Here is a 23,357-nt window from a genome sequence, read left to right as displayed (position 1 = left end):
GTACCACGTGCATATACTGCCCATTCTTAAAAAATCAATTAAATACACACACAAATTGCTTGTAGTTCCCCAAATACCCCATGCTGTTCCATGTGTCCAGATCTTTGCTCACACCGGCTCCCCTGGCTAGAACTTGCTCCTTGCTTCCCCTGCTCCCCTCTGGGCCTCCAGCCAGGCTAACTGCCCTCATCTTTTACGCATCTTTTAGATTCAGCTCTGGAGTCACCTCCTCCAGGAAGGCCTCACCCACTCTGCAGAGCTTGAATCATAAGAGCATGAAATGAACTAGCAGTGTGTCTGTCTCCCCTACAGACTGGGGGCTTCTGGAGGGCATGAACCCAACCTTAGTCCCTAGTACCTGGCACAAACTGCCGCTCAGGAGATGTCTCCCAAACCAAAACACACATTCGCCATGTTAAGTCAGGTCTTGTCTTTCCTGGTGCCAAAAGCTACTGAAAACTCTCTTGCTTGTGGGGTTTCCCACAGCTATCAAAATTCTGTTGTTATCACTAATCCGAAGCATCGCACCTCCTGGTCCACAGAGGGGCTGGGCTCGAAGCTGTCTGGGTTCCACAGCAGCAGAGCGCAGCAGAATCTGGGTCGGCACAAAATCCCTCTTATCTGATAATACTTGCACCTCCTCGGAAGCCTGCGAATGCTCATCACAGCCTCCGTGGGCGCGCAGTGGCAGATGGGCAGCCGGCGGCCCTTCTCCCACCCAATCCTAGCAGGCCCAGGGCCCTGCCCACAGGCTTTGTTTTCCATGCTCTGCTCACAGGAGAAAGAGCCAGTGCAGTCAGGGCTAGTGGGAGGCGGCACTTCCCGGGGCAGCCCTGGGCTCTGCAGCACCCCTGGGGACCAGTTTGCCCTGGGAACAAGGAGGCCCAAGATCCTGGGAGCCTGCACAGTGTGCAAGGAGGGTCAAGGGGCAGGATTGTCCAAGAGAAGTCAAATGTGTATGTGACGTTGGGCTCCAAACAAAGGGTATTTCCTAGGTGACTTGACTTTAACAGGCAAATCCTATGCACACCCTGTGCTGTGTTTCTCTTTTGTCATTATTTCCTCATGGTATCAGAGTCCCGTCCCAAGTCCAACACACCCCAGGCTGGCTGTGCCAGGGACTGAGGGAGGAAGGCAGATGTACTCAACTAAATTCACACAAACCACCAAGTGTTCAAGTAGGTACACCACGAGGCAAAGTAAGTGCCAGAATATGATGAATGCTACAGGACAGAGGAGTGAGCTGTAATCCCAAGGCAGGAGGGGAAGATCTGGGGAGATGTCCCAGAGGAGGCGGCATAAGTCTTGGGCCTTAACGGACAGAAAGGAGTTTGACAGCCAGAGTCAGGGCGAGGGCATCCCAAGAGGAAGGCAGTAAGTGACGTGTCCGATACCCCAGCAAGCTGAGGAGCTGGGAGTTGAAGGCCTCTTCCCAGCTTCTGGTGGAAGGAGCCCCACGCCGCCCAAATGGGCACTTGCCTGGCTGATGCCAGTGCCCCTCACATGGCCCAGGAGGGTGAGGGCTCTGCCACACAGGGCAGCCTCAGGCCACCACTCACCTCCCCTCTCCCTGCCTGGCCTCCACCCCGCTCTGCTCCTCTCTAGCTCTCAGGAGTTGCTCCACCTGCTCTCCCTTTTGCCGGTGAGACCACCAGGTGAATAAGCTGAGCTGTGAGGGGCACGGCTGGTGGTTTACTGAGCTGAACAAAGGCAGGTGAGCCAGGGGCTCCTAACAGAGGAACCCAAACCTCCCCCTTTCATAAAATGGCAGCACAAAGGTACAAAGCCGCAAAAGTTATTTCTCTCTCTCACTATACCCACAGCCCCTGCTCTGACCCACACAGCTAACCCAGAATGCCAAGAGACAATACGATAATTGTGTTCCCTCTTGGGAAGGAGGAGTGGCCTTGCACAGCCCTATATGAGAATGTCACAATCATCTCGGACTGCCGAGTTACAAGTATGTGACCAAGGCATGTGCTGAGCACGTGCTCACCACGTGTCTGCGTGGCTATGAAAGCACAAAAGCACAAGGGCCAACATGCTTCAGCTGCCAGGAACTGGCCTGGGGACGGCAGAGGACTGGGGCAACAAGAAAGGAGTCAGAAAAACACCACAGAAACGCTTCATTCAAAATCATGACTGCTTTATTGTCCCCTAGTTTTCAAGGAGTAGGAGTGCAAGGGGGACAATCCTTTACAAAACTGAAAGGAAAACTGCGAAGTGAGGCAAAAGTGGCGACTGCCATCACCTCCCAGCTATTCCACCATAAGCTAAAGACAGGAGATAAGTGTGATTTCAGAGTCACTCTGTATAACTGAAGCCACAGGCAGTCAACCACCAGTGACAACTCAGATCCATCCCACCGCTGGCTGACTCTCTATGGACTGAGCACATCCCTTCTCGGCGGGGCGTGTTTCCCCAGCTGTAACAAGGTCTCTTTCACCTCCAGAAGCCCAGGCTGGGCTCATATGTCATTGGGTAAGAGAAAGAAGGGATAAGACAGGGCCGTTGAATCTGGGCATCAGTGGTGTCCCAGTTCCCATTACTACATGGGAACACTGATTTCAGGGCACCTGAGACAAAGGGCACCTCAGCCTGAGGACTGACACCTCAGAAATCTTGGGAAACATCCAGAGAGCATGAGCACCGTGAGGGGACACACAGTTGCCCGAGAGAGTGACTTCAGCTGAGGCAGGTTACCCGGCATCTCCATGACAATTGTTAGCTCAACCCAACTGGGGGCTTTCTTTGGTGAGAATGGGCAAAATAAACTTATCTGAGAAACCAAAGCTCAAAACTCAGAATCACCAATGTTGCCTCCTTTGGCATCCGGAGTCCAGATAAGGCAGGGACTGTGGGTGGTACGCTGTAAGAGACCTAAAGGTAGGCGATAAATGTTTCTCGAACTATTACAGAGAGAGTCTGAAGACAGTTTCTGTAAAAATGGTTGGTGTCTTAGGGTGCCCAGGCTGCTATAACAAAATACCACAGACTGGTGGCTCACAAACAACACACATTTATTCTCGCAGTTCTGGAGACGGGGAAGTCCAAGCTCATGGTGCCAGCAGATTCCGTGTCAGGTGAGAGGTCTCTTCATCAACGGTTATCTTCTCACTGTGTCCTCACATGGCAGAAGGGGCAAGGGCTCTCTCTGGGGTCTCTTTTATAAGGGCACTAATCCCATTCATGAAGGCTCCACCCTCATGACCTAGTCACCCAAAGGCCCCACCTCCAGATACCATCACCTTGCACATTAGGTTTCGACATACAGATTTGGGGGGGCACGCAAACATTCAGTCCATAGCAAATGGAAAACAAAACATCTTTGGGCATCTAGAGTCAAGTTTCCCGGAATATAAGATGTTAAATGTGTATACCTCTGCTCAGTGAGAAAGTAAAAAGGAACATCATGGTCACAAGTTGCCAAAGGCAGACATTCATGCAGTTGGGACCCACACAGGCAGACCCACACCCTTGCTGGGGTAAACAGTGGAGTATTTGGCACCTGCTTCGACAAAGTGGTTTCAGTGCAGTGGCTCTCAAAGTGTGATCCTCGGACCAGCAGCAGCCTCACTTGGGAAACTGTTAGAAATATTAAGCTTCAGTCCCCACCCCCAACAGACTGAATCAGAAACTGTATGAGTGGGGTCCAGTAATCACTGCTTTAACAGGCCCTCCAGGTGATTCTGGTGCTCCCCAAAGTTTAGAAACCAAAGTTTTAATGGATTCGGTAAGCAGAACTCTGGCAATTAGGAGGATAATTTTGCAGATGAAAAAACTGGGGTCCATCAAGGTTGAGTCTCTTGAAAAAATACATGAGGTCAGTAAACGGTGGGAGGCCTAGGCTCTGCCTCCAGCACCTCCCCTTGGCCAGGGACCTGGATATCTAGATAAAGAGGACCTAGTGCCTGTCCTTAAAGAGTTCTCAGCAGTTCCCAGAATGCACTCAAGAACACTGGCAGAGTCAGGGCCTCGGGCACCTTCTCAAGAGTCTCAGCCCAGCGGAATCACGGATCGGACAAACTCCCCGGGGCAGAACAGACTGACCAGTGGAGAGGAGGAAGCCAACGGGATGGCACATCTCTGCTGCAGATCGGGGAAGGCAGGAAGGGCTTTCAGGCAATGCAATTCATGGCCCACATTTCTCAAATTCAGCAAACAACCTGGAATGACACTAAGAGCCCAAAGATTGACCAAGTAGTGAAATGTGTGAGAATCAGAAGAAAAAAAATGTTTGCAGAATATTTGCCACAAGAGGAAGAAAAAATGAGGTTGAGTGAAAAAGGTAAACGAAAGGGGTGGTGATGTTAAATATTTGGGGCAATATGAGAAGAAAAACAATTCCTAGAAAAATATAAATCATCATTTGGAGAATCTTTTCTTTACTTCTACTTGCCTCACTAAGTCTCTATTGAAAGGAATAAGCTAGAAGACTCTGAGAAGAGTGTTCTCATTGACCCTAAGAAATTTTTCTCTTTCTACCACCAGCAGAAGTTATCTACTTGATACATGGCAGCTAGACTGCCTGTCTAGATAATTTAAAGATAAAAATCTTTGTTTCAAAATAAAATCCTGCAGCATTTGTTCAAATCATGGAGACACTTTTGCACTAAGAAGATTAAACTGGGTGAAGCACCTAAGTAACTTTAGGGGAGGCAATCTGGAGTGAACACCATCCTGGGCCGAGACAGGCTTCTGAGTTAAGGGACCCGCTTGCAGAGCTGACTTCCAGAGTGTCACTAATTATTGCAGGAGCAGGAGGTGAACACTCTGCTGACATGAATGGAGAGTTTCCCCTTCTCTTAGCACTGGCTTATCTCTGTCAGTTTACTTGCAGGTGGAACAACCTAGCAGGATTATGGAGGGAATGACCTTGAGTAGTGGGCGTTTCCATGAGTAACTGCCATTCACCACTACTTGCCCTGTACCAAATACCTGGAGAGACAGAAAATCTGAATCTGTCTTCTGAACATCTTGTCCTCTCCAGGGATCTCAAACTCAAATGCCTTCCAGAGCCAAGCAGGGAACATAAATGGGTGAAGAGCGCAGGGTGGGAACTGTGATGCCACGCAGAGAGCACGCCGCGTGGAGTGTAAAGCTACTTGGCTACAGCTGACATGATGCGGTTGTATGGGAAAGAGGAACTAGGATAATATTAAATATCTTCTGACTTGTCAAGAAAAGCTAAAAATCCAGACTTCTTTGTACAATCCTGGTTTTTAAATGTTGTCAAGAAATACAAAAATTCATAAAGCATCATGGGGGCCAAACAAACCACGCCTGAGGACCACATGTGGCCCCTAGACCACCAGTGTGCAACCTCTGGTCTAACAGTTAGATGCTGACTACTGAAAACTCTGAAATCGCCCAGATGATTATGTTTTCACCTTGGTTTGAAGAGCCAAGTGGACTTGGTTGGCTTCAGTGCCCCACAGTCTTGTATATGCATCTGCATCACTCCCGGCTCATTCTGAGTTAGCTGAAGGCCTACAGATGACTGGAAAGTGCAGCCTGTCTGAAATCCTGAGCACATCAAAGTGATGCCATGAAACTCCCAATCCCAAACAGTGAGGCCTGCCTTCCCCCGCACAGACTTGGAGAGGTGGTTGACCTGGTTCGTTTCTCTACCTGGCATCCATCCTACAGGGCGAGCTGCGGCATTATTGGGAGCAGAGGAGGACCCAGGGTCTGCCCTGCCCTCACCAGACGAGAGCTCCCTTCTGGCCTCTTCCACATCGTGGGGTTGGGGAAGGAAAGAGTTTTCATGCCAAATACTTTAAACAAATGCAAGTAAACCCAGCAGATGGAACAGACAATTCTGGATCCCTGACGCCTACAGATGGCTGGCTTTGGAGGGTCATCATGAACAGAACAGCTGCTTCCTCAATCACAACTCCTGCACAGAACACAGGATTCTGTTTTGATGACTTCTATGCAAGATACAGAAATGAGAGGGGGGTTTCCTGCCTTTTATTTAAAGTAGCCTGGGACAAATGAAGACTTCTTGTACCATAACAACACACTCAAAGAGAAAGCTCCATGAAGTGGGTGTTCTTAAATGTCAGCCCACAAAGCAACCTACTTCTCTGCCCACGGGCCAAGACTGAGGAGCCCATCCAGAGGAGCAACAAATCTCTTTCAAACAGCAGCATGGTCCACAACTGGGGAAAGCACCAGGCATAAGGAGAAATGAGCTTTCAAACAGAAGAAACAGGGCCTAAGCCGGGCTCTGGCCTGTCAGGACTGCTCTCTCAGGGATATGGCTGGAGCTCAGTTCCTTCCCTATAGAGCTGTCCCAATTACCCAACAGCTGACTGTGTGACAATCGAATGAGAATGGACACACAGTGCTTGGCACATGGTAGGTGCTCGACAAATGTGAGCTGCCTAAGTAAAAAACAATTTCCACTGTAAACTTATCTGCCCCAGAATTATTCTGGGCACATGCAATTTCTCTTCCTTTCTGGGACAGCAGTGAGCAATTCTGGGGACAGCCCAATCTGCCATGATCTCAGCCCTCCACTGGCCACAGAAGGAAGACACAGGAGACCATTTTGGGAGTGGCTGGTGAGAGACAAGCAGAGTGTCAGAGGGGGGCACGCAATCAAGTCTGGCCTTCCAGGGCTACTCTTTTCCTTTTTAAAGCAAGAGGGGAAAAAAACCTCTCTTTGTGTGTCCTCTTAACCCCAACCTCCTCCTTACGAAGCGCTTCTTTCACACAACTATTCTATGGCTAAATTCACCAGACCTAACTGGTTTTCTCCTCCATTCTTGCCCAAGGTTCTGAAAGCGCCTCCTGGCATCTTGCATTTTATAAATGTTTTCATCCTGATTATAGAGGCACTGTCTAAGCTAGGGAGATTCATGCAGACTGTACCCATGTAAACTCAACTTGGACAGGCCTAGCCATTCCCACGAGCAGCAGTGCATCAGACTCCTGACAACACACAGCACTTCAAGACCCCCGAGCAGCCAGCCCTGGGCCAGGAATAGCCCAACAGTAAACAACCACACAACTTTTCTATACGTTCAGAGTCCATCAGCAAGCATGAAGGTTGGGAGAGATGGTTCTGGCTCTGATGCATTTATGGCTGGGTCCAATGAACTGAAAACCTATGTTCTCCATATCTGTCTTCACACCTCAAAATGACTCGCCTCTAATTAGCTTCTAAAGAGATTCCTATTCAGAGAATATTGGAACCAAGCAAGACAACAGCTACAGTTCAGCCCAGCTCCAAGTTAGTCAGTGGACTGCTTCGGAGTTGCAGCTGACACCATTTTAAGGAGAAAGCCATGTGATATGAGCTAGCTGAGGGACCTGGAACTCCTCTTCCTTCCTCATGCTACACAGTAGCCACCATTCCGAACGAATAAAGTAGTTCCTTATCTGTCGCCCATGGAAAACACGGCCATTTCCTCAGAACAAAAACGGTCCAATCCCAGCACAGTAGGAACAATGATACAACCCGTCAGGTCCAGATGGTCCAAAACAGAGCATGATCTGAATACAGGAAAGTTTGGATCTCAGTGGATTTCCGCAGGGCCCAGCAGGCAAACACACACAGGAGGGGCGTGCATGTGCTGAGCACAGCAGAGCTGAGGCCACAGGCCCAGGTGAGCCAGGAGCTGGGGTCACAGCCTGGACAGTGGGCAGGACTGAAGGGGTCCTAAAAGAGTAACTGGTCACTTGCAGTTAGGGGCTGTGGCCTGGGCAGTTTGGGTAGCTTGTCCACGGTCATACAGAAGGTCTGGAGGGCAGCTTCTTCACTCCAGGCCCAGGTTCCCTCTGTCACCTCACACTTTTCTCCATCACTTCTGACTCAATGAACTCATTTTCAATTCTGTGTTTTGGGCCAGGAAAGTCCAGTGTCCTTTCTTTCCCTCGAATGCCTCCTCTACACCTTCAGTTCTCTCAGATTTGGATTTTCCACACACGGAGAGACAATCTAGTATACTTCTGCCCAATGGAACTTTCTGTGATGATGGCAATGTTTTATATCTGTGCTGTCCAACATGACAGTGAATAGCCGCACGTAACTACTAAGCACTTAACATGTGGCTAGTGCAACTGAAGAAATGAATTTTCAAATCCATTTAGTTTTAATTAATTTAAATTTAAATAATCTTATAATTTTGTCAATTACACCTCAATAAAGCTCAAAGAAATTCTAACAGCTAATGTGGCTAGTGGCTACCATTTTGGACAGCACAGATCTGGAGCACAGAGCATCCATATAGAGAAGGGTCAGCACATTTTTCCTATAAAGGGCCAGGTAGTAAATATTTTAGGCTCTGTAGACCATATGGTCTCTGGTGCCACTACTCAGCTCTGCTGTTGTAGCATGAAAGCAGTGATAGACACTGTACACAAATGAGTAGCTGTGTGCCAATAAAACTTTATTTACAAAACAGGCAGTGGGCCAGATTTGGCCTGTTGGCTTAGTTTGCCAACCCCTGATATAGAGTACAGAGCTGGGAGTTCAAATCCCAGGACTACTGCCCATCAGCTGGATGACCTTGGGCATCTTTATCTTATTAAACCTCAATTTCTTCACCTATAAAAAGGGAATAATCATAGTACCCACTATGGCGGTTATAAGAATTAAATGGGAAGCCTGGAACACACTTAACACACTGCCAGCACAGAGTGGGCATTCAAAAGTACTTTCGGGGCAAATGGAAACTGGATACATACTGGGAGTTCTGACATTCTATTTATCCCTTCCTCTCCTGTGAAGCAGGCACTACTAGTCCCCGTCTACAGAGGAGTGCAGTGGCTGGTTCAAAGTCAAATGCAATAAAGTGGTAAGATTAGAATCCAAGGCTCCCATTTCCTGGTTCCGTGCCCTAGGCTCTCTTCCTCTCAGGCATTTCCAACTGACATCAGCCCTACCCAAGATTCCGCCTGAGTCTCTGGGCTCATTTGTACTTGCTTGTACTATAAGAGGCTTGCTCCTTTCTAAAGGAAATCGTTAAGAAAACAAAGTAGATGATTTCTTGAGGGCTCTAAGATGTTATACATTCCTGGTTCCTGTTCTGGAGCCCTTGTCAGCACCAGTGACCAGAGACCCCTCATCTAAGGCTGTCAATCACCAGTACACCACAGGGACGCCCTCACAAGGCGGCTCCCCTTAACTGTGCAGGGTCAGAATGAGTTTCGGTTGCTGCAGATCCACGCGAAGATCTGGCCGACACCCTTCACAGCACTAAGTCCTCCAAAATTGAAAAACGCTACCCCTACCATGGTGACAGGGGCCACAAAGAGATGCTCTCTGCAGTTCCTTACAGAGTCGCACAATCTTAGATGAGCAAGCCCAGCTCAAATATGAACTGAAAGACAGCTTCTTTCTTCCTCCATTCAACACGAAGACCAGGTGCCCTTCTAGCAAGGGAGAGTTGCTGAGGTCTTCTCCCTCATCTCCCTAGCAAAGTGTGCCAGGATCATTCCCAAGCAGTGAGAGGGCACTCAGGAATACCAGCTTCTCCTCCAGGGCCCTAAGACACCACTAGCTGTGACCACCATGCTGGTGTAGCTGCAGCAACCAGGGGGCTGGGCCAAAACCCGAGCAGAGGCCAAATCAGAGAAGGGCAGCCTGCCTGACAGGGAGCAAGCCTCCAGGCCCCAGCTCTCTCCTACCACAGCCAGGGGCTGAAATTAGGCCCTGTGTCCCAAGAGCACCTGAAGCCTAGCCATGCCGCTCGCTGCCTTCCATGAGGGACATCACCTGATCTCCCCCAGGCCCCATATTCACCCAGAAACTGCTCAGAAGCAGCCTGCTCAATCGTTCTCTCACAAGGCAGAAGGGCTGGGCCAGGCATCTTCACACAGGTTCAAAGTCAAGCAGGACGCTAGCAGGCCCAGGAGCTCCTGAGGCGAACACAGAGCAGACTCCATGCTGGCCATGCTCGTCCGCAGCAAAGCGGTGGGGCTCTGTGCCACGTTCCAGAGCAGGGACGTCCCGAAGTCTTTTCTATAGCACTCAAGGACATGCTTGAACCTCACACAAGTTTAAAAACCTGATTTCTTTTTAAGGCAGGCTAGAACCCATTCACCTGTGGGCCATCACACCTCAGCAGCCCAGGTGTCTGACCCGCACGGGTCTTGGCCTCTATTCCCGGCGTCTGGCTCTCCCACTCCAGTTTGCGGTTCACCTCTTGACCTACGTAGCCTCATCTGCCCCAGATCTCTCTTTTACGTTTCTTTCTAATAGGTGAGGGCATTTGCTAACCTCCCTGGGAATCAGATGAATGAGGAGGTTTATTGCCAAAATTAAGGCCATTTGCAGCTAATTTACTTACTTCTCTCATCAGGACTAAATAGTGATCAGCAAGACCCTACAGGGCTCGGAAAAGACACCCCAAAAGCTCGGGGGTGGGGGGCTGAACTGCTCATCCTCGTCGACTCATTATTTTCCTTAGTTCTCTCCTCTGGGCCCGAGTCACATGCCACATAGTCATCAGGGCCTGGAATCTAGGCTGGCATCTAAGGGTGTGGAGGCCACAGGAGTGCCAGGCACCAGAAGCCAGGTGACCCAGGCAGAACATTCTCGTGTGTTTGTGTCAGCGACTCCCCCACCCTTCGAGAACACCAGTGAGAACACGCCACGACACAGCCCAAAGGGCACTGAAGCTCCTTTTCCAATCACACCAACATGGTTACTTTTTTTTCCTTTAAGGAAAAACAAAAAGGGTAGTTTTACACTGAATCAGATTTTTTCAACTCATGCAATGCCAAAAGGTTTTGTTCGTTTTGATTTCTTTAGTTCCAGTGCAGGCACAGGCAAGAAACTTTGGAAGTTCTTGGGAATCCCAAGTGCCCCCACTGAAAGCAAGAGCTTTGACGAAAAACAAACAAAGACCACATGCCCCTGGCTAAGCAGGCAGCACTTGATGAAAATTCCATGTATAGGGGGCTAGTCTTATGCCCTTCAAGGAGGTCACTCCAAGGTCAAAAGGACTGGGCCCATAAGCAACCTCCCTGGAAGGTGGCCCCCGGTGAAGCCACTGGAGAAGACTGTTCCCTCTCCTGCTTCCTCACCAGCACCCAGCTGGTGACGGACCAACTGCTACCTTTCAGCCCTCACCCTGCCCTGGTTCACCACCTCTCTCCTAGAGCACTCAGTGGTCTCCCCGTGGTCTGCTCCAACCCTGCTCTGCACTGCCACTCCCCAAACGTCGAGCCTTCGAAAGTGCAAGCAAAAATCATACAGCTCACCAGCTCCCAGCACTTCAGGATTAAAGTCTCGACTCTCTCATCTTGCACCCCCTGCCATCCCGACCCTGACCAGCTCAGCTACCAGCCCAGCGGCACTCTCCTCACCCAGACGCCCAGATCTGGGTTATTCTCAACCACCTGCTGTTGCCCCAAATGCCCCCAGAGGCGGTCTCACGCTGCCGTGCCTCTGCACACACTGCTCCCTGCTCTGGAACATCTCCTCCTCCCCATTCTTCATCTGTCTAAACTCCTGCTCAGTCTTCAAGACTCAGAAAGCCTTCTCTGCCCTCCTCCCTTTGGTTTGGTTTAAATGACCCTCCTGTGACCACAGCACAACTGAGGATTCACCAGTACCTTGTGTACCCAAACCTCCATTACATTTATTACACTGTCTGGCACATAGTAGGAACTGAATAAAAACAACCGCAGTCTGACTGTCCATGACACAAGCCAGTGGGCTCCTCAAAAACAGGGATTCAGTCTACTCACCTCCAAACTCTTCAGGGCCTACCACCATAGTTTACTAGATCCTAACTGAATCGGATGTGCCTGGGGGACCACCAGCATGGCAATGTTCTGTGGTCACAAGAGAAAGAGTGACATATCTGAAGAGGCGCAGAGGGCAAGGAAGATGAGTTCTGTCACATCCACCAAGATCAGAGGCAGCTGAGACACGTTCGCTACCTTCCTCACACAGCCCCACAGTCACAAAGCTTCATGATGTCAAGACGATGGTGTCAAGGCCACCCAAGCCCAGCCACTGTGGTGGGTCCTCTGGAGAGGGTTCTCTAAGGCCGCCCCAACCACCTGGCGCCAGCCTCTGAGAGGAGGGGGCTGCTGTAGCCTGGAGTCAGGGCCTCTGCCCAGAATTCACTAAATAATACTGAATCTTCACACCCTGGTACCAAGGGGTCTCCCCCAAAGCTGCCCAAAGTACAGTAGGCAATCTCCTGTGCCAACACTGTCCACCCTCTTCACCCCACGGGATGCCAGGCTGGGAGGTGATAAGGTGTGACGCTCAGAAGACATGGGGAGTGGAGACGGCCAAGAATCACTGGCTTGTACCAAGAGAAGCTCAGAGACCACTGGGGAGTGTATAGGCCCATCCCTCGGTCATCCAAGTAATGGGCTCGTTTCAAAAGCTTTGATGAGCTTAGATGAGCTCTTTTCTGGAGAGACTGCCAGTCATGTTCAGGTGGTGGGGGGCTCTGGAGGCAGCCAGAAGCACACCCCAGGAGTCGGTGAGAGGTGGCCAGGCTGGGGGCAAGCCCAGCTGGGACCACAGAACCTGCACCAGGAGGATCCTGACTGCAGTTGTGAAAGGCAGCTCACCAACTTGAAAGTAGAGGCAAAATCAAATAAAAGACATCAGCTGCAAAGAATCTAAAAAGGTAGTAAATGGACCTCCCACTCTCAGTCCAGATAGATGTGCAGCCGTTGAGGTTCTCAAAGAATTCATTCACAGAAGTTGGTGAGAGCAGAGCCAAGATTTTGAGGCCACATCATGACACTTATATGCACTTAATTTCCTATGTTTAGGACCAAATTAAGTCACTTTTGGTAAACAGAGATTTTGTTTCCTAAAGAGAAAGCTTAAAAGATTTCACCAGTCTTAACTGTTGTTAAGAGACACAGTGCAAACTAAATTATAACACAAGCTTTCAACTCTTCTTCCTGGAAAAAATCGTAAGACACCTGAGAACAGAGAACACTGGGTGAGGAAAGGCTCTACTTGCCCCAGTCTGACCCATCGAGCCGAACTCAGCTCACATTTAAGTCCCCTCTGCTCTGTCCCTCATCCGGTCACCCACTGGGGCCATCAGGACAATTGCCCATGTCCTTCCAGCCCTCCATCTGTCTTCCCAACAGCACATGCCTGCCAGAGACTGCACGAGATGCTCACTAACGTGCTGGGCTCTAAGTGTCCTCACCCACGGTCTCAGTGTCCTAAATCCACGGGCTGGGTGCTGTCAGTATAGCCATAGGCCCAGATGAGGGAACCCAGGCCAGACGAGATAGTCACCTACCTAAGGACAAATGGTCAGCAAAGGGCAGATCTGGGATTTGAACCCAGGCGCTGATTCCAGAGCTGTCTTGGCCCTAAATGATACAGACCTGGGTTTCACCTACACTCTGCCCAAAGTTCCTCAGTGGGTCTTCCCTTGTTGGCTCGCAGCCTGCCCTGGACCACGTGGCAGAACTTCTGCCCATCCAGTCAAACTCACATCTCCTACCTCGCATCCTTCCGGATGGCACTGCACCCTTCACAAGAGGCTTAAGACAGGCTCTTAACCAATCCTCCTAAAAACACTGGGAGGCAGGGCCAGCCAGATGAGAAACCTGAGGCCAAGAAGGTCACACAGCAAAGTAGGTCCAGCAAGTGAGCAGCAGTGTACCCACTACCTTTCATCCAGGGAATACAATCGTTTGACTGCTAAAGGGCCTTCACAGGAGGGGTGCCCCCCCAGCCCAGCCTCAGGACCATGCCACAGAGGGGCCCCTGCATTCAACACCCCCTCTGGAGTCTCAGAACCACAGACACCCCGTTCCCCACCAGCCCCAGGAGACGACTCCCTCTCCTCACCCAGAGCATGGAGGCGGCTGGCTGCAGAGGACATTGTCTTTCTCCCTCCAAACATGCAGAGAGGCTGCTCCCAGCCAGCAGATGGAACCTCCCTCCACTCCCAGGCCCCTGGCCAACGTGAATGCCAGAGCAAGGGGAATTCCAGGCGCAGCCCAGGCCTCTCCCAGCTGGGCCTTGTCCGTCAGGGCACTTCAGTCAGAGGGCAGCCGGGAAGGAGGGTGGCCTTCCCAGGGTGGAGGACAGGCAGGCAGCAGCGCTAGAACCCCCACAAGCCACCTCCTCTATCCAGGGCACTTCTCAAACTGCCAGGCCCCAGACAGGCCCTGTTCTCCAGGAGCCCACAGGCCCACCCAGCAGGTTCTGCCACCTGGCCACCTGAGCCCCTTCTGGAAGTAGCAGCGAAGGGGGTGCCCAGTCGGTAATCGCCAGGGCACGCCCCCTGGACAAGGCACCCTGCTCACAGCAGGAAGTGTGCCTCCTCTGCACGGGGCAGGCACTGGACAAAGAGGAAGCACAGCGTGGTGGAAAGAATACAGAACTGAGGCCAGCCAGAAAGAGCTGCAATGCCACTGTCCCTCTCACCCAGGGCGAGTAACTTCTCTGAGCAGTAGTGCTTTCAGCAATAGCTGGAGCTAGTCCCTCAGCCACAGACTGTGCTGAGGATTAAATGAACTAATGAAATAAAGTGCCCAGCTCCACTCAGGACACTCAGCAGGTGCCCAATCAATGCCTGCTAAATGAATGCAGGAAGAATGGGCCTGGAGAAAATAACCATCCCCCTCTGCCCCACCTCATTAGGCCCAAACCCAACTCCCAGCAGAGGAGAAAGAGCCCTTTTTACCACCACCACCACCGTGTAGAAGAGCAGATGGACAAACCTTTGCCAAAGCGACCAAAACCCTTTTCATCAAGCTCGAGGTTTCAGCACTTTCCACTGGGACTCAGTTTCCCCTGCTAGGAGTTTAGTGAGCCCACTCTCTCAGCAACCTAAGGGATCCTTGCTGAGCAGGCATCAGGAAAGGAGGTAAAAAATGGGATGGACTGTCAAAGTTGACCAAGAGTGACAATGGCGTGTTTCACTTGGCTAAAGAACCCTCTGAACAATGATCACAGTGCCTGTGGGTCTGTGCAGTGTCCTGCAAGCAAGAATGTGTAACGTGAGTCTCACAGAAGAGAACACAGCCCTTGAGCAGGGGACTCAGGAGATGAGGGTTCTGGCTCCTCTGGGCACTGGCTGTGTGACCTTGGGAAAGTCAGCACACCTCCTAGGGGTCAGATTTCTCCTCCGCAACATTACATCAGCAGGCCAGAGAAGCTCGTGCTCTCCTTAGTGCCTGGTCACTCTAAACACAATTCTACGAAATGTAATCCCAAGTATGACTGCAGGAGGACAGGTTCCGAGCAGTCAGGTACAACCAGGTGGCTAACAGTGTGACAGTCACTGCAAACCGAGGTGAAAAGGACCAACTGCTCACTGAGAATCACCAAAATGTACCCTGAACCCAAACTACATCTTCCCTCCCCTGAACCCCGGAGGGTACCATGAGCAAACCTCCAAAAGGGTCAAGAAGCTGAAAAGACCAGCACAACAGTGGGGATGCATGGCCCGCACGAGAACTGCCCTGAGACAACAGGCTGAATAAAACCTGCCCTCTTCATTCCAGAAAGAAGGTGGCTCAGAGGGTCTGTACCGAATCCCATGCAGGGAGGCACACCCAACACCTGGACCAGCAGAAACAGTAACTACCTGGATGATGCCTATGGCAGGCACTTCACCCAGGGGTGGTGACCTTTCAGATTCCCCTTCACTGAGACATGGCGGCAGCAGAATATTCCAATAGGTTTATTCCACAACTTAACAGCAAGGTTCTTAATCCCCTGCTAAGGGAAGGGTGAGTGGGGTCTATTCCAGCCTTTGTTTCTCAGTCTTAGATGCACAATAGAACCACTCAGAAGCTTTGAAAATACCAATGCTGAGTCCTACCCCTTCTCTCCAAGATTCTGATGTAATTGGTCCTGGATGCAGCCTAGGCATCTAGAATTTTTTTAAACCTCCCCAGGTGATCCTAATGTGCAGCCAAGTTGCGAACCACTGCTCTAGATTCTAGAAACTCAGCACACGGGGGCCTCAGCCCTCTCCCACAAACTCTTTAGGGACCGAAAGAGCAGCAGACCCAGCCAGGCAGGCCTTGCAGGAGATGGGTGCCCTCACCCTACCCCCGCCCCCACCCCCACAGGATCAACCTGCGAAGAGCCATCTGTCTGAGACAGAATGCAGGGCCTCTGCCCAGCCCGGCTGGCGCATACCAAGTTCCCACAGGCTAGAGGATGTACAATTGGGTTTCGTTATTTGATTACTTCAGGCATGTAACAAAACGTGATACTGTACAAACCTGGGGTAGCAGGCACCACAAATGATTTACTTTGAGACATCTGAATTACAAATGCAAAAAAAAAAATGCTGGAAACCCTTTTAATGATCTCTTTGAATGGAAAATGGAATCTGAATAAGTGGTGATGCATCTAGTGGGCGGCCAGATTTATTTCCCTTTTCCCCGAGAAGGTCACTGGGAATAATTATATTTTCTTGTGAATCTGTCTTTTGTAAGGATGAAGCAAAACATTTCAGTCTTCCCAACTGAGGCACTGCCTTCGGTCCTACGGTAGATAGAGAATCCAATCACTCATTAAAAAACAAACAAACAAACCAAAAAAAGCTGTAGGAAAGCAGGGGGAAGGAAAAGAAGCAGTTAAAATTTCTAAGTTTCCCTGTGGTGTTAACAAGACTAAACAAAATTTATGCTTTGAGATAAAACAGACCCCAGGGCCTCTATCTTATGAACACACTGACCAACAGCATGTGTATGGATGGCAAGCAACCTCTGATACAGACAGATCCGGGCAGAGCTACTAGCCTGTCAGCCTTGCAGCTGTGCAGCCTTGGGCCAATTACTTGGCCTCTCTGAGCCTCAGTTTCTTCAGCTCTAACTGCAGGATTGCTTTGAGAAATAGAGGGTATGTAAAGCCCCTGGCCCAGGTTGGGCCTTCAACTACCAGTGGGCACTATTATTCTTTGAACAATCCACACCCACATCAGCTGAATCCTGCTGCACCCAACTTTTCATGGTCCTGAATCTTGGGAACTTGGGAACCACATTACACCAGCACAGAAGGAGAATCTGTTTCTTTGTTTTGTGGGAGAATGAAAAGAGAGCGAGCAGTCAGGAGTTGGCCTGCCCCTGCATTCTGGGGTCAAATGGGCTGTTTACCAACATGATTTGCTTTCACCTCCTGAGAACAACCCTGTGGAAAAGTCCCTCCAGGGACCACAGATGCCTAAGGGGTGCTGCTGATTCCTTGATATTCCTGCATGGTCTGCCCAAGCTACCCGCCGCCCCCCCACAAAGGCAGCTTCCCAAGTAGCCCCCACAGCAGGAGAGGAGGAGAACGGTTAGAGAAGCCGGTGTGCCTGTCACACTGCTCCGTAACCCCTGACGTGATGTGAAATTCTACAAGGTAGACCCTTTGAAATGCAAAATCTTCCAGAGTCCTTCAAACGTGTTTTTATTTTCTCGGGTTCCTAAGGCTGCTTTCAGACCCACCCATCAGCATTTCCCCTCTCAATCAACCTACATCTAACAAAAAAAGAAGACGACTGCTGGCTGCAGCAAAGACATCTCTGTTTTTTGAAAAAGTTCAAGTATCTCCAGTCGCAGCGAGGAAAAAAAAAATTCCTGTCCTCAGCTCCAGCCTCCTCGCATCCCTCCTCCAAGACACCCTGCAGCCAAGTTTCCCCTGCAAGATTTCCTCCCATCCTAACCAGCGCGGCACTAACTCTGCTGCTGTTCAGGATCTCAGAGAACTTTCTTAAGACAAGAATCCGGGTGCCCTCTGACCCGAGTTCGGGAAGGTTAAGACAGGCGCCACCAAAACCACAACCCGCAATTCTCGAAGCCCAAACCTGGATCCCAAACAGTGTGCACACAAGGTTTGGATTAAACATCAAAGAAGAAGTTACCTTAAAACAAAGTTGTTTGGCAAAGAAAATTACTTCACCATAAGAAGAACCCTAGGGAACAGTAAATTGCTTTTGAATATAGACTTTTCAGTGGCACGGTCATTAATCATGTTAATGTAAACTGCACTAAAACAAAAATTTTCTAAGCAAGTCTCTGGGCACATCAGCATATCTAAGCCTCTGGGTTTGTTTCCAAAGTTCACATCCCGGCACGCAATGAAACTGCTGTTAATGGGGTCAGCTATTACAGTGCAGTCCCCGACCTTGGGCCATAATAAAGGTGACTCAGCCATGGAGAAAGAACCCTCATAAAGTTAGGCAGGAAACAAACACAGAAATTAATCTGAGAAGGAGAGTCAATGATTTTGGAAAGTGTATTCATTGGGCAAGTTCAAACAGCAACTCTCCCTGGACAATCAGATGTTTCAGAAAGGAGTCAAGGGAGACCAGCCGACACTCCCTGCAGCACCCAAGTCCCTTGGCCAGGCCCTGTTTTGTGGGGTGGAGGACAGGGCAGCAGCTGGACAAGGCGAGGAGGGGAGTGGAGCCCAGCAGAGTTAAGCTGTGCTGAGCCCCGCCAGACCCGGCCATGTGCTTCGTGTTGGCAACAAACCGGTTCTTTCAAGAGAGGAAGAGTCTGACAAAAAGGACAGCTGCAGCAAAGCAAGGAGCTGAGAAGCAAAAACCTCAAAAAAGCCCCGGGTTTGGGATTCTCTCCTCAAGTCAAAAAGAAAAAAAAAAAATCACCTTTGGGGTTTGCCAGGGCTAGTTAATCTATTAAAGTGTCCCCCTTGCTGGATCAATTAAAGAGAGCCCCTCCACATCTGGTTTCCATCTAAAACTGAAACTTGTATTATCAGCATATTACATAACAAATTATGCCTGCAGGTTTCTTTTTTTACACATCAGAGAGGTGTGTGTGGTGGTGGTAATGATGGGGGTTGTGCTGATCTGAGTATTTGCTTATTTCAGTCTTCTTTTGAAGGACAAGAACAAAAAGTTTTCCACACAGTATGCAATTCGAAAAAGTCACAGTGCCTGGGTAACACATCAGCTGAACAATCCGACAGTGGGTCCGGCCCTCAGTCTTCAGGGCCCATTGCACCAAGCAGTGGGTGAGAAGGGTGTGCTTTTTAAAGAGCAAAGATACACCAAATTGCTCTGAGGCGTCCTCTGCTGCCAGCTCCCAGATTTTACACAAGGCTCCCTCCTCTCCAGCCTCTTGCAGGGGAGGAGAGCTGGCTGGCCTTTCCTAAGCTTCGATCATGGGTCAGGCGCCCACTCCATGAACCCAGTTAAAGGACATTCAGCCCACTAGGTTTCTACAGACCGGGGAGATGGAGAGACCGGGGGATAGTGAAGGAAGCAACAAGGGGACAGAGAAAGATTAAAAGATGTAGCAAGAAAGAGCCTAAGAAATAACAACAGGACTTCCCACAAAATGTCAATTAAGTGTAGCCACCATGATGACAATAAGGTATCTTAAAGCTCTTCCCAAAAGAACTTTATGAACTTCCAAAATGCTACGACATGTGACAAACCCTAAGTTGAAAACAGAAGGGAGGAACTGACTAAAAACACTATCAATCAAAACAAGGGAATGCTCTACTTGTCGTGCCAGCCTTAGAATATTCAAGTCCACTTCTACAGCGCTGGTACCACTAGCTTTTACTTAAAACTTGTCTTGATATTAAAATGATAGCACATCAATATCACCTTCTCAGGGAAAAATAAGAAGTTCTTGGGGAAAATTATTTGAACCGGTCTTAAAACCACCTTCTCCTCCGGAGGGGCATTTGGGAGAAAAACACTGACCTGCCCCACGCCTCTCCTTCATTTGCTGGACTGGAACAGCACCCTGGGAGCTGGATCAGCATGCTCCTAGGTCTGCAGGATAGCTAGCAGCATCCAGACCCTAGCCAGGTGCAGACCCAGGGTCAATGGCTACCAATCCTGAACTTAAGACATAAACCTTTTCCCACTAACAGGGGCCTATCAACTGGGACAAGCGGCTGTTCTGTTTATCTAGTTGCCCACAGCTAAGGGAAAGAAAAAAAAAAAAAAGCCCTACAGATCTGCAATTCAGTATCAAAACTGTAACTAAGATAAGTTACTGTTAAGTGGATAAATTAAAATGAAACCAAAACCCGGCCAAGTCAGGAACAGCGAGTTTCACCCGGTCTGCTAACTCCATTCCTTCCCAAGTTCTCAAGCCGGTTGGCACTTTTTAACCCGGAGTCCAGGATCTGGAGCAAGGAGGGATCCCCTTCCAGCCGGCAGGGACTGCTGGGAACACATATGCTAGTATGTCATTTGGAAGTCTGCTAATATGTTGTAAGCAGCACAAGACGCTTGCCTGGCTTCCCAGGCCAATAAACAATGCCATTCCAACTCCTGCAGCAGTCAATAGAAAACAGTCCCTTGTCTCCACCATCCAACAGTTCAACAAACATTTGTTCCTGTTGAACCACCGTCAGCCTGGCTCCATCTGCACCCACTCCAGCAAGGCGAGCGTGGCGGCGGCGGCACAAATACCCTGCCCAGGGTCCCGGGCTCGGAATGCAGCCCACCGCGGGGGCTGCTTGCCCATACCACCGAGTCCGGAGACTGTAACGTACGGAAGACTCGGAGTGTGGCCTATAGGAGGCAGAATCCCATTCATCAAATGCTGCAAAGAGCTGTTCTTTGTTCACCATCTTACGAAGTACAGTATGTGCTAATGAACCCCGGCGGTCAGATGGAGGGAGCCCGGCTTCAGGGGGCGTCCAGGGGCGAGGGATTCAAGTAACCCCGCTTGGGCGACTCGCCGGTGCTCCGCTGCCCTGTCCCGCGCCACGAGCATTGTTCCCTAAGTCTGCGGGCGGGGGTGGGGAGCTGGGGGGTGCCCGAGAAGCCACTTGGGACAACGCACACTGAGGGCCCTCCCTGGACTATGGGTGTCCTTACCTCACCAAGGGAAACCCAGAACGGGGAAGCCGACTCCCAGGGGCTTGCAAATCAAAGACTGGCAAAAATGTGACTCAACCAGTGTGCCCGTGCCGGACGGCCCTTCTCGCCATGTGCAAAAGCCACGCCGGCGTAGGAGCCCCCTATTAAGCACGCCCCCGTTGCAGCCAGCCCGCGGGTTTCCCCCGCCAGGGACCGAACGCCCCTCACCCCCAGCGTGACCGCCCCGGCCAGTCAGGCAGCAGCGGACCCCGCCGCTGTGCGCCTGCATCCCGGGGGTGGTGGACGCAAACTTCCGCGAACAAAAGAGTTGTCTGCAAATGATGCGGGAACTTCGGGGCGAGCGGGACACCCCGGGTCCCGGGGCTCGGCGCCTTCGCCGCCGCCGCGAGCCAGGGCTCAAGTTGACGCGGAGAGGAAGACACCCCCGGGCGCAGCCGTCCCCGCGCCCGCCCCGGGAAGCGCAGACTTTTCTGCAGGGGCCAGGCTGGTTCGTTCCCCAGGCTGCGCTCTGACAAGTCTCACGCCCGCACCAGAGGCGACACTCAGCGCCCCGAGGAACCACCCGACCCACTGCGAAACAAGGCGGAAAAAAAGGAAACTAGCAACATAAAAAATAAACAAAAATTTTAAAAAGGGCAAGCCCAGCACACACGCGTGCAGAGCTCCCTCCCGCCGGCGGCTGGGGCGCATACAGCAGGGACCTCCGCTCTGGACCGGCCACCCGGCCGCTGCCGCCGCCGCCGCCCGGCCCGGGGTCGCTTACTGTGCGCGGCGGGGCGCTCCGGGCTCGGGCCCCGCGCCGTCGCCGCCGGCGCTCGCCAAGTCGTCCGGGCTGCCCGCCGCGCGTCCGCCGCGCGCACGCTCTCCTGCCGGCGCCGAGCGCTTTGTACCGAGCGGCTCCCAGCGAGGAGGAAATCGACTTGTCACTTCCTGAACTGTTTGCAACTCGTCCCTTTAACCGGCCCCGGCCAGGCCGCCCGCGCCCGCCGCGCCCGCCGCCGCCGCGGGGCCGCCCGACCGCGGCTGCGTGTCGCTGGAACCGGCGCTCTGCGGGCGGCGTCGCGGGCCCGGGAGCTCGGCGCGGCGGCGGCGGCGGCGGCGGCGTGCAGGAGCCGGGCGGCGTGCGGCGGCGGCGGCAGCGGCCGAGTGTGCAGTGCGCGTGGCCGCCGGTGGGCGGGGAGTGGGGGGGTCGCGGCGCGCCGCCGGCGGGGCTAGAGGGCGTCCTGCGAGCCGAGCCGCGCGCCGCTCGCCAAGCTCGCGCCTGCGAGGCCCCGGGACGCGGGAAGTGGCCCCCAGGCTGGGCCGCTGCCGGGGCGCCCGGATCCTGGGCCAGGGGCCCCGGCCCCATGAGCGTCTCACCCCGCACCCCGCACAAGCCGGGACGAAGACCCTGGGCCGCGTGGACTTGAGACGTCCAGCTTCCGGGTTGTTGGGTTTTTGAGGTTTTAAAGAAACGATCATTTCAGTGGCGTGCTGGGCGGCCTGGGAGGGGGAACCGTGTTAGTGTTGTCACACTTCGGGAAAATAAATCGCTAGTTTCCTAACTCGGGGCGCTAATCGAAATAAAGGAATGTGTACTTCAGAAGCCACATCCAAAATATATGCAACTGGTGAAGGAAGGATTTGTGGTTGCTAAGCAGAGGCAGAGCATGTTTAGTTCTGTAACTTAGGATGTTGACTTAAGTTCAGGAATGTAACCCTGACAGAATAAGCAGAGTATTTTCATTGTGCTGCTCACCTGGGGGAGGGGGATTGTTTTCCTTGTGAAGTGAAGCCCCAGATTTCCCATTACTCCTTCCTACTGTGTATGTTATTTTACTGACCTTGTATCCAAAAAGAGATTTTTAAAGAGGAGGTTTTTAAAAAGAACTCCCTATGCCTGTTGTGTGTTCTCCTTTGCCAAAAAAACAAAACACCTCATTACTTTACATGGATTGTGTCTGCACCATTTGAATGGTTCTATTCATAAATCAGGAAACTTTTTCTGTTGCTTCTAGGAACATTCAATTGGTTTTAATCCAATGTTTCAATCCTAGTATCAAACATAAATGAACAATTAACTTCTTGAGCTTGTGTGCACTTGGAAAACTATTATATTTCACGGCTGTTGCTGAAATATTTGTCTCTCATCACACTGGACCCATTCTTTTTTCAGAAAATGATGAGCTAACATCTCCCTTCACACTACAGCTCACTCCAGTGATTTCTGCTGCAAGATTAGGATGGACAACAATCAGGAGAAGGATGTGACTCTCTTCATTCAAGGAGATGATGTGGGATATAATCAATTTGTCCTAAGAAAGCCAAAATGAACTAATATGCCGAATTCTAAGATACTGATAGCCTTATCCATAAACACTGCTTTAAAAAAAATTATCAAGGGACAATATTGAACAGAGCAGTACCAAGTCTTCCTAGGTTGAACAAGCAAAGGCACAAGGGATAATTTAAGAATACTGCTACACTTCCCTAATGCCATCTTATCACAGTGTCACCTCAGCCTTTGAAAGCTTTAAGGATATAGTTTAATTTACTTGTTATTAGGAGGCCTAGAGTGACTCCTGCTGGCAAACATTCAGTTTATTCCTG

General features: G+C 51.0%; 1 protein-coding gene across 5 annotated transcripts in view; it reads right to left on the bottom strand.

The window, feature by feature from the left end:
* The window catches only part of FAM53B (family with sequence similarity 53 member B), a 130,716-nt gene that overhangs the window by 95,332 nt on the left and 12,027 nt on the right, over positions 1-23,357 (bottom strand). The window contains exon 1 of one of the 5 annotated variants that reach the window (XM_070631547.1): positions 21,532-21,837. The exons of 2 other annotated variants lie outside the window; for them this stretch is intronic. The gene's annotated coding sequence lies outside the window, so the exon portion shown is untranslated. Of the gene's footprint in view, positions 1-13,801; positions 13,920-20,765; positions 20,885-21,531; positions 21,838-23,357 lie in introns of those variants that run through there. 2 more of the 5 variants (XM_070631573.1, XM_070631570.1) reach the window with 2 other exon arrangements.

This window comes from Equus przewalskii, chromosome 1 (assembly GCF_037783145.1).
Source record: "Equus przewalskii isolate Varuska chromosome 1, EquPr2, whole genome shotgun sequence".
NCBI lineage: Eukaryota > Metazoa > Chordata > Mammalia > Perissodactyla > Equidae > Equus > Equus przewalskii.
Note: the sequence above shows the minus strand (reverse complement) of the source record. Positions and strands in the feature narration are given on the sequence as shown.